The sequence below is a fragment of the Schistocerca cancellata genome, chromosome 5, assembly GCF_023864275.1.
Source record: "Schistocerca cancellata isolate TAMUIC-IGC-003103 chromosome 5, iqSchCanc2.1, whole genome shotgun sequence".
Classification (NCBI taxonomy): Eukaryota; Metazoa; Arthropoda; class Insecta; order Orthoptera; family Acrididae; genus Schistocerca; species Schistocerca cancellata.
This window is the reverse complement of record NC_064630.1, coordinates 95014999-95031289: the sequence shown is the minus strand read 5'-3', so window position 1 is coordinate 95031289 and position 16291 is coordinate 95014999.

The window sequence follows — 16291 nt, the reverse complement described above, 5'->3', positions numbered from 1 at the left end:
AAAATGTGGCGAATTTGGTGACGGATGCAAGTAACTTTTAACGTTTAGAGCTGAAGAAATATGCGAACGGTTTAGAATTTTAAAATGGAACAGTATATTTTTCTGTGGAATTGGGAAGAGCCTTCGCAAAGAACTTCAACGCAAGCACTTGTGTTGACCTGAGCACTTGTAGCCTATAAGTCTGAGCTCTGCTGTTGTAGCGCTCAGAGAACTTGCTCACGAAGTTGTTCAGAATTTCACAATGCATAAGACAGTCGAGTGAAGTGGATATGATTTTTGGTTGCTGTGGATGTCGGTACTCTACAGCTGTGTGCTGAAGCGTATCCTGATCGGACCAAGCTCTTATAGTCTTTCATTTCAAACGTTGTGAAACAATCCAAGAAGAATAAAATAATCCAACGAAAAAGAACAGTAACAGATGACAGAAATGCAACTAACGTTTCACCAGTGGTCCTACACACTCCACACGCCATTACGAGGCAGACTGAATGTACGAAGAGTGGGATCAGTCCAAGCATATCAAGCCATCGCATATCACCCTTCCCATATTTTACAACATCAAAGTTTCGTGTCAATTATTCTTCTAAATCATCTACAAATCTTCGAAAGGCGTCCATGTAAACCGCAAAGCGATGCTCAGATTCTCTGTTTGATTTTATTTACTGATGAAAAATATAAAAAAAATAAAAAAATAAAAATAGCTATGAGCGCTATGGGATTTAACTTCTGAGGTCATCAGTCCCCTAGAACTTAGAACTACTTAAAACTAACTAACTTAAGGACATCATACACATCCACGCCCAAGGCAGGATTCGAACCTGCGACCGTAGCGGTCGCGCGGGTCCAGACTGAAGCGCCTAGAACCGCTCGGCCACTCCGGCCGGCGATGAGGCATCGTTTACGAGGTAGGGGCGAATCAGTTTCCGCAGTATGTGCTACTGAACAATTGAAAATCCTTGCTGGCTAAGACAAGTGCGTAAATAACGACCTTGGGCCCTCGACATACGGTCTCGGCTGTTCAAGAACGGCAGCGTTGGTCGCGTGTTTTATTGATAGGACTCTTAAGTATCCACGAGTATCTACAGTTCACAACAGATATTCTGCTGCTCTTGTTGGAAGATACTTCACTGGAAGCAAGTGGCAGCAACGTGACGGACGTCGCCACTTCGTACAGATAATTAGGCGATGGTCAATAATATTGTGGAATATTATTGACGTTCTTCCTAGGCAACTCAGTAATATTGACAATTATACAGTCAATGATATTGTGTAATAAAACTGTGGTTCAGAATGTTGGTCGATAAAGGCGCTGCTGCTGTGATAATTGCTCTACTTTACTGCGACCAGAAAAAAAGTTGGCTGTAAAATTAGTCCAAGTAGCGTCAAAGATCACTCACTCTGCCCAGAAAATTGAGGAAGAACGAAAAAGTAGGACTATCAAAAGGTTTCGTATCTAGATGGTCTAACATTTGATACATTTCTGGTAATGTTTCTCCGCATGCACTGGCGTCCCCATACATAGGCACTTGCTCGCCACCACCTCTACCCCTGACACCCCTCCCACTACGCCCCCCACCCCAATAAGTTTCTGCGGATACCTATATCTCCATCATCAAAAAACAAAATAATAAAATGAGAAACGCTGTCTGCAGTTTATCCAAATCAGCGCTAAACTGCTACTGTACGATACCATGCTACTGATAATTCCTTAGAAGATTTGAAAGATTTGAAATTTACGTGTGCAGTTTCGCCCTCCAGTATTTGAGACATAATTATGGAAACGTGTCATGCAATAACACGCGAGGATTATATTCGAGAAAGTAATGTATACACGGATATACGTATCTATATTATTCTTATTCATAATTTTTCATTGAAAATAAGACGTCGTCTTCGTGTCAGTTCGCTATATTTTCTGAACAACAGATTGTACGATTCAGCATTCTTAACACTTCTGTTTTTGCACTCATCTGCTCTGACGTCCCACAATGCCGGCAGTGGTTTATACGCTACAATGCACTCTAATAATAATGCTCTTCTGCTTTGTTCTGAGCTCATTTTCCATACAACAAACCTAAAGAAACGTCCTTGGTTTGTGTATCACGCAAGATCTTTGAATTATATTGTCAATACTGCCCACAGACGGAAAAAAATTTTCCGGGCAACACCATATATTTACAAGTATTCAATGTTCTCAATAATAATTAGTTTTAAATCGTGTGTTTCCATTTTAAAGGTGTATGTGTTAAAACTGTCATGGAAGATTAATCTTTTTAATTGATTGTACCCTTTTAAAAATTCATATGTTAAATTGCCACAAATTTGTTTCAATTCAAGATTACTGTGCCGAAATATGTTGTTCACAGTTAAGGCTTGAAACAGCATTACAAGATCTTTCAGCTTGTGATCTGTAATTCATTTTAGTTGTTGTCACCTTGTGGCTTCGTGGTTTTAATTTTTACCCTGAGTGTATTTCAGAGTACCTAATCTGAGCTGAATGAAGGGACCGACCGATGTCTGGGCTAAGCTGAAACTGGTCACTTTATGTCAACGCCTGGTTGTTAAGCAAATGTATTTGCTTTCAGTTCCTTGAATTTTGAGTTGATATTCTTGATGCTTTCATTCTTTATGTATAAATTGGACACTCTATTGGGAAATTTCGGAAATTTGTGGTAAGTTCCTATGGGACCAAACTGCTGAGCTCATCGGTCCCTAGGCTTACACATTACTTAATCTAACTTAAACTAACTTAAGCTAAGGAGAACACACACACCCATGCCCGAGGGAGGACTCTAACCTCCGACGGGTACAGCCACACGAACCGTGGCAAGGCGCCTCTGACCGAGCGGCTACTACTCGCGGCGGCACTTTATCAACTCATCTATTGAACAAAGGAAAACTGTTGTCAAACTTGTAAATACTGATTTCTCAGTGCTGATGGGATTTAAAATTCATCATACGTAAAATTTTACAATATATTTTAAATTTTTTTAAAGTGAAGCGACTTAATGTGTGAAACTTCCTGGCAGATTAAAGCTGTGTGCCCGACCGAGACTCGAACTCGGGACCTTTGCCTTTCGCGGGCAAGTGCTCTACCATCTGAGCTACCGAAGCACGACACACGCCCGGTACTCACAGCTTTACTTCCGCCAGTATCTCGTCTCCCACCATCCAAACTTATCAGAAGCTCTCCTGCGAACCTTGCAGAACTAGCACTCCTGAAAGAAAGGATACTGCGGAGACATGGCTTAGCCACAGCCTGGGGGATGTTTCCAGAATGAGATTTTCACTCTGCAGCGGAGTGTGCGCTGATATAAAACTTCCTGGCAGATTAAAACTGTGTGCCCGACCGAGACTCGAACTCAAGACCTTCGCCTTTCGCGGACAAGTGCTCTACCATCTGAGCTACCGAAGCACGACTCACGCCCGGTACTCACAGCTTTACTTCTGCCAGGTCCCGAGTTCGAGTCTCGGTCGGGCACACAGTTCTAAACGGCCAGGAAGTTTCATATCAGCGCACACTCCGCTGCAGAGTGAAAATCTCATTCCGGAATCATCCCCCAGGCTGTGGATAAGTCATGTCTCCACAGTACCCTTTCTTTCAGGAGTGCTAGTTCTTCAAGGTTCGCAGGAGAGCTTCTGTAAAGTTTGGAAGGTAGGAGACGAGATACTGGCAGAAGTAAAGCTGTGAGTACCGGGCGTGGGTCGTGCTTCGGTAGCTCAGATGGTAGAGCACTTGCCCGCGGAAGGCAAATGTCCCGAGTTCGAGTCTCGGTCGGGCCCACAGTTTTAATCTGCCAGGAAGTTTCATATCAGCGCACACTCCGCTGCAGAGTGAAAATCTCATTCTGGACTTACTGTGTGATTGGTTAATGAGTTCGTGGTGGCCCGTTGTCGAAGAAGGAAAAATAATTCTGTGTTAATTGAAATTTTGTCTTTCCCTGGATATTAACGGAATTTAACTGTTCTCCCAAGCTGCGACATGGTCGTGAATTGAACACTGACCCAAATATATAGAATAAATTTCCTTTACTTTACGTCTATGATAACAAACTTTTTGTCATCAGACTACCGGTTTCAGTCTGTAATGCTCATCTTCAGATCTGTTTTATAAAAGCATGTCCTAATATGCTGAAGCCATAGTGGCATCGTGAAACGCTACACGGAAAAACAGCGCCAGCATCGTCAAATACGGCCACTACTGGCCATTAAAATTGCTACACCAAGAAGAAATGCAGATGATAAACGGGAATTCATTGGACAAATATATTATACCAGAACTGACATGTGATTACATTTTCACGCAATTCGGGTGCATAGATCCTGAGAAATCAGTACCCAGAACATCCAACTATGGCCGTAATAACGGCCTTGATACGCCTGGGCATTGAGTCAAACAGAGCTTGGATGGCGTGTACATGTACAGCTGCCCATGCAGCTTCAACACGATACCACAGTTTCATCAAGAATAGTGACTGGCGTATTGTGACGAGCCAGTTGCTCTGCCACCATTCACCAGACTTTTCAATTGGTGAGATATCTGGAGAATGTGCTGGCCAGGGCAGCCGTCGAACATTTTCTGTGTCCAGAAAGGCCCGTACAGGACCTCCAACATTCGGTCGTGTATTATCCTGCTGAAATGTATGGTTTCGCAGGGATGGAATGAAGGGTAGAGCCACGGGTCGTAACACATCTGAAATGTAACGTCCACTGTTCAAAATGCCGTCAACGCGAACAAGAGGTGACCGAGACGTGTAACCAATGGAACCCCATATCATAACGCCGGGTGATACGCTAGTCTGGCGATGACGAATACACGCTTCCAATGTGCGTTCACCGCGATGTCGCCAAAAACGGATGCGATCATCATGATGCTGTAAACAGAACCTGTATTTATCCGAAAAAATGACGTTTTCCCATTCGTGCACCCAGGTTCGTCGTTTGCGTACACCATCGCAGGAGCTCCTGTCTGTGATGCAGCGTCAAGGGTAACCGCAACCATGGTCTCCGAGCTGATAGTCCATGCTGCTGCAAACGTCAAAATGGTTCAAATGGCTCTGAGCACTATGCGACTTAACTTTGAGGTCATCAGTCGCCTAGAACTTAGAACTAATTAAACCTAACTAACCTAAGGACATCACACACATCTATGCCCGAGGCAGGATTCGAACCTGTGACCGTAGCGGTCGCTCGGTTCCAGACTGTAGCGCCTAGAACCGCACGGCCACTCCGGCCGGCCTGCAAACGTCGTCGAACTGTTTGTGCAGATGGTTGTTGTCTTGCAAACGCCCCCATCTGTTGACTCAGGGATCGAGAGATGGCTGCGCGATCCGTTACAGCCATGAAGATAAGACACCTGTCATCTCGACTGCTAGTGATACGAGGCCATTGGGATCCAGCACGGCGTTCTGTATTACCCTCCTGAACCCACCGATTCCATGTTCTGCTAACAGTCATTGGATCTCGACCAACGCGGGCAGCATTATCACGATTCGATAAACCGCAATCGCGATAGGCTACAATCGACCTTTATCAAAGTCGGAAACGTGATGGTACGCATTTCTCCTCCTTACACGAGGTGTCACGCAACGTTTCACCAGCCTAATCCCGTCAACTGCTGTTTGTGTATGAGAAATCGGTTTCAAACTTTACTGATGTCAGCGCGTTGTAGGTGTCGCCCCCGGCGCCAACCTGTGTGAATACTGTGAAAAGCTAATCATTTGAATATCACAGCATCTTCTTCCTGTCGGTTATATTTCGCGTCTGTAGCAGGTCATCTTCGTGGTGTAGCAATTTTAATGGCCAGTAGTGTGTATAGAAATAATAGTATATACAAGAGTCATCTTGTCAGCAACACTTCTGTTCAAAACAAACTGCATGTTTTTATAAAACAGATCTGAAGATCGTGATTATAGACCGAAACGGGTGGTCTGATGACAAAAAATTTGTGACCATATACGTGAAGTGAAGGAAATTTATTCATTATGTCTACATTGTTTGAATGGTGAATAAATGCTACACAAAATATTTCTTGTTTCTGGGTGTGCTTTGTTCAGCTCCTTACTATTCCAAGCTCAATTATGCCTGCTACTTTAATCATCCAGGACATCTCAGGTCTGAACCAACGCCGTTTCACCGACACTGGCCCCAGACAGCTTAAACCTGTTTTGGTGTGCGCTTTTTGTTTTGCATTTGAAAGTACAGATTTCACATTCCTGCGTGGCATCTAGTGCAAGCGAGCAGAAAGAATCCGGTGTCGGATTACCTATTACAAGCTACGTCTGTGTTCGTAATTATATAATTTACCCACATCCTCGCTCATAATGTCAGTTAGTGACTCTTTTCGATCATTTTACGGATTATGCCTCTTTGGCACTACATTAGGCTGTGGTTAAGACACTTGACTCGGGGGATGTCAGATTCAAACCGTAACGTGGTATCCAAATCCCTTTACTTGAATGCTGTTTCAGAAAGTCTGATCGGCTGCTTCCTGTACTTTATTACAATCACCGTGGTGTTGAGGTGACGCCTTTGACTAGTACTCAGAACACCCCAGCCACTGCTTGAATCCTGAATAAAAATCATCAGCAATGACGGTGGAAAACATCTTCTATAGGGAGTCGTCCCCTTTCTGCCAACAGGCTTGTCAAAGAGGGCTGTTATACTGCCCTTAAAGTGCTGAAAAATCATCAATGATCATGGGTGTGAAGATGTTGAAGATACATAAACTGCATCAAGAGAACATGTGGTCTTAAATTAAAAGATAGCGTCATGATAAACTCTCTATTGGCAAAAGATTCCGGATTAGTCACCTATTCGGACTTACGTGACGGGACCATGGGAAAAAGACTGATGCTTGATGATGAGCTAGTGTTGTGTATCTATTGACCTTGATATAGATGAGTCTTATAATGTTGCACTATAACTGGATGGATACTTTGATCGATCTGTGTATCCATCTGGGATTCCTTTGACTGCATACCAAGGGACAGATTTGCCCATCTCTGACCTTCGAATTCTTTGGAGGATTTTTAAGAGTGTTTTGAGAGTTTGTCTGTGCTGGTTTTTAGAGTGGTGTATCATTTTGTATACGTTGGTCAACGGCCGTATTTAGTATGCTTGTTTAATTCTGAAGCCATCGTAGAAATATCAGTCAATAAATAGTGATAATTAAGAAGATTACTATCGACACGTATAAGACGTGTAATATGTGACTTTAAGCAATCAGGTAGTCATCAAACAGGTTCCTGCTCCCCCCATCGACATCCGACATCCCACACCCGCCCCCTCTTGTCTGCCCCGCTCCGTCGCCCTTTCCTGTACCACATAAAAATGTTCAAATGTGTGTGAAATCTTATGGGACTTAACTGCTACGGTCATCAGTCCCTAAGCTTACACACTACTTAACCTAAACTATCCTAAGGACAAACACACTCACCCATGCCCGAGGGACGACTCGAACCTCTGCCGGGACCAGCCGCACAGTCCATGAGTGCAGCACCTTGGACCGCTCGGCTAATCCCGCGCGGCTGCACCACATAAACTGAAGCCACCAAAGCTGACTGTTTATTTTTAGGAGTGATTTATACTTAAATAAAATGCAGCACCATACGTAGGACATGTACTTTGTATTGTTAATGAGGAAATGAACAATATCGTCTTATGGTCGAACTTCCCTGACTACATCACAGACTATTCAAGACTGTTGCCATCAGTTCAACTAGTGTCATAGTAATGCGCTACTGCGTCGACAAAGCAAATTCTACTGTCTACATCTACATCTACATCCATACTCCGCAAGCCACCTGACGGTGTGTGGCGGAGGGTACCTTCAGTACCTCTATCAGTTCTCCCTTCTATTCCAGTCTCGTATTGTTCGTGGAAAGAAGGATTGTCGGTATGGCTCTGTGTGGGCTCTAATCTCTCTGATTTTATCCTCATGGTCTCTTCGCGAGATATACGTAGGAGGGAGCAATATACTGCTTGACTCTTCGGTGAAGGTATGTTCTCGAAACTTTGACAAAAGCCCGTACCGAGCTACTGAGCGTCTCTCCTGCAGAGTCTTCCACTGGAGTTTATCTATCATCTCCGTAACGCTTTCGAGATTACTAAATGATCCTGTAACGAAGCGCGCTGCTCTCCGTTGGATCTTCTCTATGTCTTGTATCAACCCTATCTGGTACGGATCCCACACTGCTGAGCAGTATTCAAGCAGTGGGCGAACAAGCGTACTGTAACCTACTTCCTTTGTTTTCGGATTGCATTTCCTTAGGATTCTTCCAATGAATCTCAGTCTGGCATCTGCTTTACCGACAATCAACATTACATCTACATCTACATCTATACTCCGCGAGCCACCTTACGGTGTGTGGCGGAGGGTACTTATTGTACCACTATCTGATCCCCCCTTCCCTGTTCCATTCACGAATTGTGCGTGGGAAGAACGACTGCTTGTAAGTCTCCGTATTTGCTCTAATTTCTCGGATCTTTTCGTTGTGATCATTACGCGAGATATATGTGGGCGGTAGTAATATGTTGCCCATCTCTTCCCGGAATGTGCTCTCTCGTAATTTCGATAATAAACCTCTCCGTATTGCGTAACGCCTTTCTTGAAGTGTCCGCCACTGGAGCTTGTTCAGCATCTCCGTAACGCTCTCGCGCTGACTAAATGTCCCCATGACCAATCGCGCTGCTTTTCGCTGGATCATGTCTATCTCTTCTATTAATCCAACCTGGTAAGGGTCCCATACTGATGAGCAATACTCAAGAATCGGACGAACAAGCGTTTTGTAAGCTACTTCTTTCGTCGATGAGTCACATTTTCTTAGAATTCTTCCTATGAATCTCAACCTGGCGCCTGCTTTTCCCACTATTTGTTTTATGTGATCATTCCACTTCAGATCGCTCCGGATAGTAACTCCTAAGTATTTTACGGTCGTTACCGCTTCCAATGATTTACCACCTATGGCATAATCGTACTGGAATGGATTTATTACATTATATGATCATTCCATTTTAAATCTCTCCTAATGCGTACTCCCAGATAATTTATGGTATTAACTGCTTCCAGTTGCTGACCTGCTATTTTGTAGCTAAATGATAAAGGATCTATCTTTCTGTGTATTCGCAGCACATTACACTTGTCTACATTGAGATTCAGTTGCCATTCCCTGCACCATGCGTCAATTCGCTGCAGATCCTCCTGCATTTCAGTACAATTTTCCGTTGTTACAACCTCTCGATACACCACAGCATCATCTGCAAAAAGCCTCAGTGAACTTCCGATGTCATCCACCAGGTCATTTATGTATATTGTGAATAGCAACGGTCCTATGACACTCCCCTGCGGCACACCTGAAATTACTCTTACTTCGGAAGACTTCTCTCCATTGAGAATAACATGCTGCGTCCTGTTATCTAGGAACTCCTCAATCCAATCACACAATTGGTCTGATAGTCCATATGCTCTTACTTTGTTCATTAAACGACTGTGGGGAACTGTATCGAACGCCTCGCGGAAGTCAAGAAACACGGCATCTACCTGGGGACCCGTGTCTATGGCCCTCTGAGTCTCGTGGACGAATAGCGCGAGCTGGGTTTCACATGACCGTCTCTTTCGAAACCCATGCTGAGTCCTACAGAGTAGATTTCTAGTCTCCAGAAAAGTCATTATACTCGAACACAATACGTGTTCCAAAATTCTACAACTACTGTTGTGATAGAGTTTTTATCTAAGCAATAAGAGGATTTAGTTTCGAGTGAAGACTGGATCGTTTGCGCAGTCTACGTGTGGAGAGCATCTCAGTGTCGTGGAGTTACTAACATCGATAAACAACACATCGAAGCTGGCCTCTTGTTCGAAGCGATGCAGAAACAATCATTAGCATGTCATACTGAGTTCATAAGTGTTAACCAAGAAACTGAAACCTGAAACGTAGTAAAAGCTGTGCACATGGACAAAGCGAATACATCGAATTTTTGATGACACAGGAGGTGAACGTTAGCGAGGAGCTCTTCATGTAGCGCTTCGTCTTTTAGAACTCTCTATTAGTTGGACGGCCGCAGCTGTCGGCAGGGCTGTATCTCGCCGGTAGAGGCGCTGCCTGGAAGACAATCCATCTAAGATGAGACTTGACTGTCGGAACTCGAATCGAGGCAGAGGTGCCCAATAACCATCAAGACACATATACCTCCAATATCATACTCATGATCAATAAGTTTCTACTCTATGAGCAGCTCCATGCTACCTCCAGTTTGTGTCATTAGTCCGGTCTGTTTTCCCTTTGGGGAATTATGATGCTGTGATGTTTGTGGACTCAAAATGTCAGATAGAAGTCGCCGGCAGAACACACGCTGAGTAGCCACCAGAGGCCACAGAATGAGACAGGTGAAGCGACTGCTACTCTGAGCGCCAGATGGATGAAAGATGGTGTCCACAAGCCCTGAAAGCCACCACAGGTGAAACTCCAAGGGCCGTTGTCGCACTCTATCAACGGAGATTTTCCTAGCCCGTGTTTTGGTCAGTTATCTTTTCTTTCTTTGGAGGGGAAGGATGTCGTCAATCTTGTAACTGGATTAGTGCGATCCGCCATGACTCCCTCTCCCGTGCCAATCACTTCATCTCACAGTAGCACTCATACTCAACGTCTTCAGTTATTTGTTCGATTTATTCCAGTCTCTTCCTTCCCCCACAGTTTTTAACCTCTCCATCTCCTAGTACCACAGAAGTTATGCCTGGTGTCTTAACACATGTCCTATCATACCACTGCTTCTTCTGGTCACTGTTTTCCATATATTCCCGTTTTCGCCGATTCTGTAGGGCACCTCCATGTTTTTTATTCGTCAACCTTCTGTAGCATCACAGTTCAAATGCTGCAATTCTTTGCTTTTGGCATCTTCTCACAATTCCTAATTTACTTACACACAATTTGATCCAAACAACTTTTCTCTGAAATTTCCTTGTCGCATTAAGGCTTATATTTGACTCTAGTAGACTTCTTGTAGCGAGCGATACGCTCTTGTTCTGTTCTGCTTCTTTCTTGTCCGTCGTGCTTCATTCCGCTCCCACGGTCGCAGAACTCTTTCACTTTGTGCTCCCTAATTTTGATGTCTCTAATATAATATGTTTCATTGTTATTTTCATCTCTCCTTGCTTTACTCTCAATTCACACTTTGTACTCATTAGACTGCCATGTAATTCTTCCTTGCTGCTGCTCAGGGTGGCAACTCAACAGTGCTTCTTATCATCCGTATTCTCTTACCCTGAATTTTAGTCCACCTGAAGCTTCCTTTTGTTTCTGTCATCGCTTCTTAAATGTGCTGGTAAAAGCTCAACAGTAGGGAAAAAAGACTTCATCCTTCTCTTGCACCCTGTTTAATACGAGCATCACATGCTTGTTCTTGCATTTACATTGTTCGTTCTTAGTTGTTACATACAGGGTTATTACAAATGATTGAAGCGATTTCACAGCTCTACAATAATTTTATTATTTGAGATATTTTCACAATGCTTTGCACACACATACAAAAACTCAAAAAGTTTTTTTAGGCATTCACAAATGTTCGATATGTGCCCCTTTAGTGATTCGGCAGACATCAAGCCGATAATCAAGTTCCTCCCACACTCGGCGCAGCATGTCCCCACAATGAGTTCGAAAGCATCGTTGATGCGAGCTCGCAGTTCTGGCACGTTTCTTGGTAGAGGAGGTTTAAACACTGAATCTTTCACATAACCCCACAGAAAGAAATCGCATCGGGTTAAGTCGGGAGAGCGTGGAGGCCATGACATGAATTGCTGATCATGATCTTCACCACGACCGATCCATCGGTTTTCCAATCTCCTGTTTAAGAAATGCCGAACATCATGATGGAAGTGCGGTGGAGCACCATCCTGTTGAAAGATGAAGTCGGCGCTGTCGGTCTCCAGTTGTGGCATGAGCCAATTTTCCGCCGGCTACGCGTGAAACTTGCCCGCACGCGTTCAACCGTTTCTTCGCTCACTGCAGGCCGACCCGTTGATTTCCCCTTACAGAGGCATCCAGAAGCTTTAAACTGCGCATACCATCGCCGAATGGAGTTAGCAGTTGGTGGATCTTTGTTGAACTCGTCTTGAAGTGTCGTTGCACTGTTATGATTGACTGATGTGAGTGCATTTCAAGCACGACATACGCTTTCTCGGCTCCTGTCGCCATTTTGTCTCACTACGCTCTCGAGCGCTCTGGCGGCAGAAACCTGAAGTGCGGCTTCAGCCGAACAAAACTCTATGAGTTTTTCTACGTATCTGTAGTGTGTCGTGACCATATGTCAATGAATGGAGCTACAGTGAATTTATGAAATCGCTTCAATCATTTGTAATAGCCCTGTATATTACACAAAAGTGCCAAAAAGAAACTGATCCGGAAAATATTTACGGAAAGACTGATGCCTGACTATTGTTAATGAATTTCACAAATGATGTCGGAAATGGCCACCATTGACGTTGGTGCAGCGCTGTGCTCGATTTATCAAATTGTGAGACCCGCGCAGCAACTATGCCTGAGTGATAGCAGCAAATGCGTGTTAGCTGTTCGGCAGTAGCTCTTCCAGTGTGTGAAGTATTTTTGTGTACACGTGGCCCTTCAATTTGTCCCATAGGTAAAAATCACAGAGATAAAGATCAGGCGATGATGGTCGGCAAGTGATTGCACTGCATCTGCCGATTGTTCTCTCTTCATCGAGCACTGCATGCACTCGTGACAGGGTTGTCAAGGCGGTGTGCGTTACCACCTTGCCTTACTGAAAATATTCATACAGTCATTCATTTTCTGTGAGTTGATTCACATGTGGATTAAACACTCTGTGGACAAACCAGGCGGCATCAAAAGTTTGGTGAAAGAATAATGTTGCGCTACGAAAATCATTGAGCAGCCGACACCATCTTGAGATTAGGCAATGGCTCTTCAGAGTATTAATGGAAATTTTCTGATGCATAGTAATGCAAGTTCTGTTAACTCATTTGCCCTGAAAAGATGAATCAGACCTCATGTGAAGAAATAAAGAACTGAGGATCCGTAAGTCCTGATTACACTTCACTCAGAAACCACCGGTCGTGCGCAGAAGTAAATCTGTAAGGATACGGATGCAGGTTCTTTTTGATAATATTTTGCTACAACTCTTAATTCCCACTTGCACAGGTAAATGGCGTTGAGATTTCTTCGAACTTTGTTCCAGTCTTCCCTCTACTCGAGCAATGATTTGTAGTGTTCGAACACTTTTCGGATAGTCACTGCTTTTATTCGTTACAGAGCCGGTTTCGCGACATTCTACCTCAATTTTTGCATTGTAGACTTTGCCAAAACGCTTCTAGTCTTAAACTCCTGCACAACCAGTTCGGCACGAATTGTGCTTTCCATAACATCCGACAATGAAAATGCCCCGTTTTATTTTGAGCACCATTTGGTGTTGCATTCAAATTGTTACTAAACAGGTGTGCTCCCATTGCTCACTCAAAGGTAATGGCACAGCGAAGTACCCGGTACTGAGCATGCGGGACGTGCAAGTCCACAGAAATTTGAAAACAGCCGGTTGATGTACCGAAATCTAGGTTCCCAGTCTTTTCTGTGATGAGGAGTTCTCCTTATCATTAAGAAGGGCCAATTTCACGTGAGCGTTGCACATATGTTTCGGGCCAGCTTTCTTTTACCAACCCTGTATTATCCTTTTCCCACAAAGCTCATACCTATTTTTCAGGGAATTTCAATTACTTTGCTCCATTTCACAATGTGGAACTCTTTTTCTAGGTCCACAGATCCTACGAATGTGTCTCGTGGTTTTCTCTAGCGTCCAATATCAACCGCACTAAGAGAAACGCCCGTCTGACACCTTTTCATTTGTAAAGTCAAACTGATCGTTCATACAACAAATCTTCACATAGCTTTTAGGTTCTTCTTTGGTCGGATATTGGAATTCGCAGTTCGCAATAACGGAGAAAACGCAATTTCGTAAAAATTACTTCAGAGAAAAATGTTTTGGCGAATGTGTGTGGCCTTTTAGCCTGGGAAAAGGGCGCAGTAAGCAACAGAGCCGTACCAAGGTGAACCTGCACCATTGACAGATCTGCCAAACCTGCTCCCTGCCCCACCCTAACTTCTCCCCTCCCAAAAGAAAAAAAAAAAAAGAAATTTCGATAGTTTTTCCCTACAGATTTATCGAAGTTCATGATTTCGTGAATCCATTTAATGAAGTTAAGCGTTACTGAAAGATGCTGCTGTTAACATATGCCATGCACAGAGACCTCTCGTTCCAGTTGTTCTTGAGAATGACTGGGTGCTGACCTGTTGAAATATTAGCAGTTGTTGATGACTTTACCCCGCTATAGTTTTGTAAGTTATTTGAGAATTAGATACGGAAGAAGCTCAAGTTTCAGAGAAAATGTATTGGCTGGAGTGTCCAGTAAATTACAAAATACCCTCCCCTCCCTCCCCCCCCCCCCCTTACCACCTTTTCTATTTGCTTTCTCCACCACCACGTCTCGCTCTAGTCATCAGTCAACGAAGATCTGGAAATCTCGGAAGCATTAAGAGAAATAATACATGTGCTTCAGCACATGCACACCGACCTTTGAAAACCTAGAATACCGTAACAGCAAGAACTCCACCGTCGAAAATGAACTAGCTGTGTAGGCGGCATTTATTTGAATTAACCGCACTGTTGTTACTTAAACAATGTCAGCGAGAGATATCTATACGACAGTAGGCATTTCTTTATGATACTACTTGGAAGAAATAACACTGTAGTAATGCAGATGTGACAAGAGCTTGCGTTTACAATCGTGGGATGACGGTAGCGGTTTTTATCGTAGGCATAAAATAGGAATATGAGAGATACAGGTGAATCACTCCCGTTAATTATTAACCCGTCTTTCTATCTCAGATTTTTTTCCACTCTTTGTCTGTGCGTTTGCCTGGGATATATGTCTGCATGCCCTCGGAACGGTCCTGGTCATCTACATCTACATCCATACTCCACAAGCCACCTGACGGTGCGCGGCGGAGGGCACTGTGAGTACCTCTATCGGTTCTCCCTTCTATTCCAGTCTCGTATTGTTCGTGGGAAGAAAGATTGTCGGTATGCATCTGTGTGGGCTCTAATCTCTCTGATTTTATCCTCATGGTCTCTTCGCGAGATATACGTAGGAGGGAGCAATATACTACTTGACTCCTTGGTGAAGGTTGTTCTCGAAACTTCAACAAAAGCCTGTACCGCGCTACAGAGCGTCTCTCCTGCAGAGTCTTCCACTGGAGTTTATCTATCATCTCCGTAACGCTTTCGCGATTACTAAATGATCCTGTAACGAAGCGCGCTGCTCTCCGTTGGATCTTCTGTATGTCTTCTATCAACCCCATCTGGTACAGATCCCACACTGGTGAGCAATATTCAAGCAGTGGGCGAACAAGCGTACAGTAACCTACTTCCTTTGTTTTCGGATTGCATTTCCTTAGGATTCTTCCAATGAATCTCAGTCTGGCATTTGCTTTACTGAGGATCAACTTTATGTGATCATTCAAAAAAAAAAAAAAATGGTTCAAATGGCTCTGAGCACTATGAGACTTAACATCTATGGTCATCACTCCCCTAGAACTTAGAACTACTTAAACCTAACTAACCTAAGGACAGCACACAACACCCAGTCATCACGAGGCAGAGAAAATCCCTGACCCCACCTGGAATCGAACCCGGGAACCCGGGCGTGGGACATGATCATTCCATTTTAAATCACTCCTAATGCCTACTCCCAGATAATTTATGGAATTAACTGCTTCCAGTTGCTGACCTGCTATATTGTCGCTAAATGATAAAGGATCTTTCTTTCTATGTATTCGCAGCACATTACACTTGTCTACATTGAGATTCAATTGCCATTCTGTGCATCATGCGTCAATTCGTTGCAGATCCTCCTGCATCTCAGTACAATTTTCCATTGTTACAACATCTCGATATACTACAGCATCATCCGCAATAAGCCTCAGTGAACTACCGATGTTATCCACAAGGTCATTTATGTATATTGTGAATAGCAACGGTCCTACGACACTCCCCTGCGGCACAACTTACTTTGGAAGACTTCTCTCCATTGAGAATGACATGCTGCATCCTGTTATCTAGGAACTCTTGAATCCAATCACACATCTGTTCTGATAGTCCATATGCTCTTACTTTGTTCATTAAACGACTGTGGGGAACTGTATCGAACGCCTCGCGGAAGTCAAGAAACACGGCATGTACCTGGGAACCCGTGTCCATGGCTCTCTGA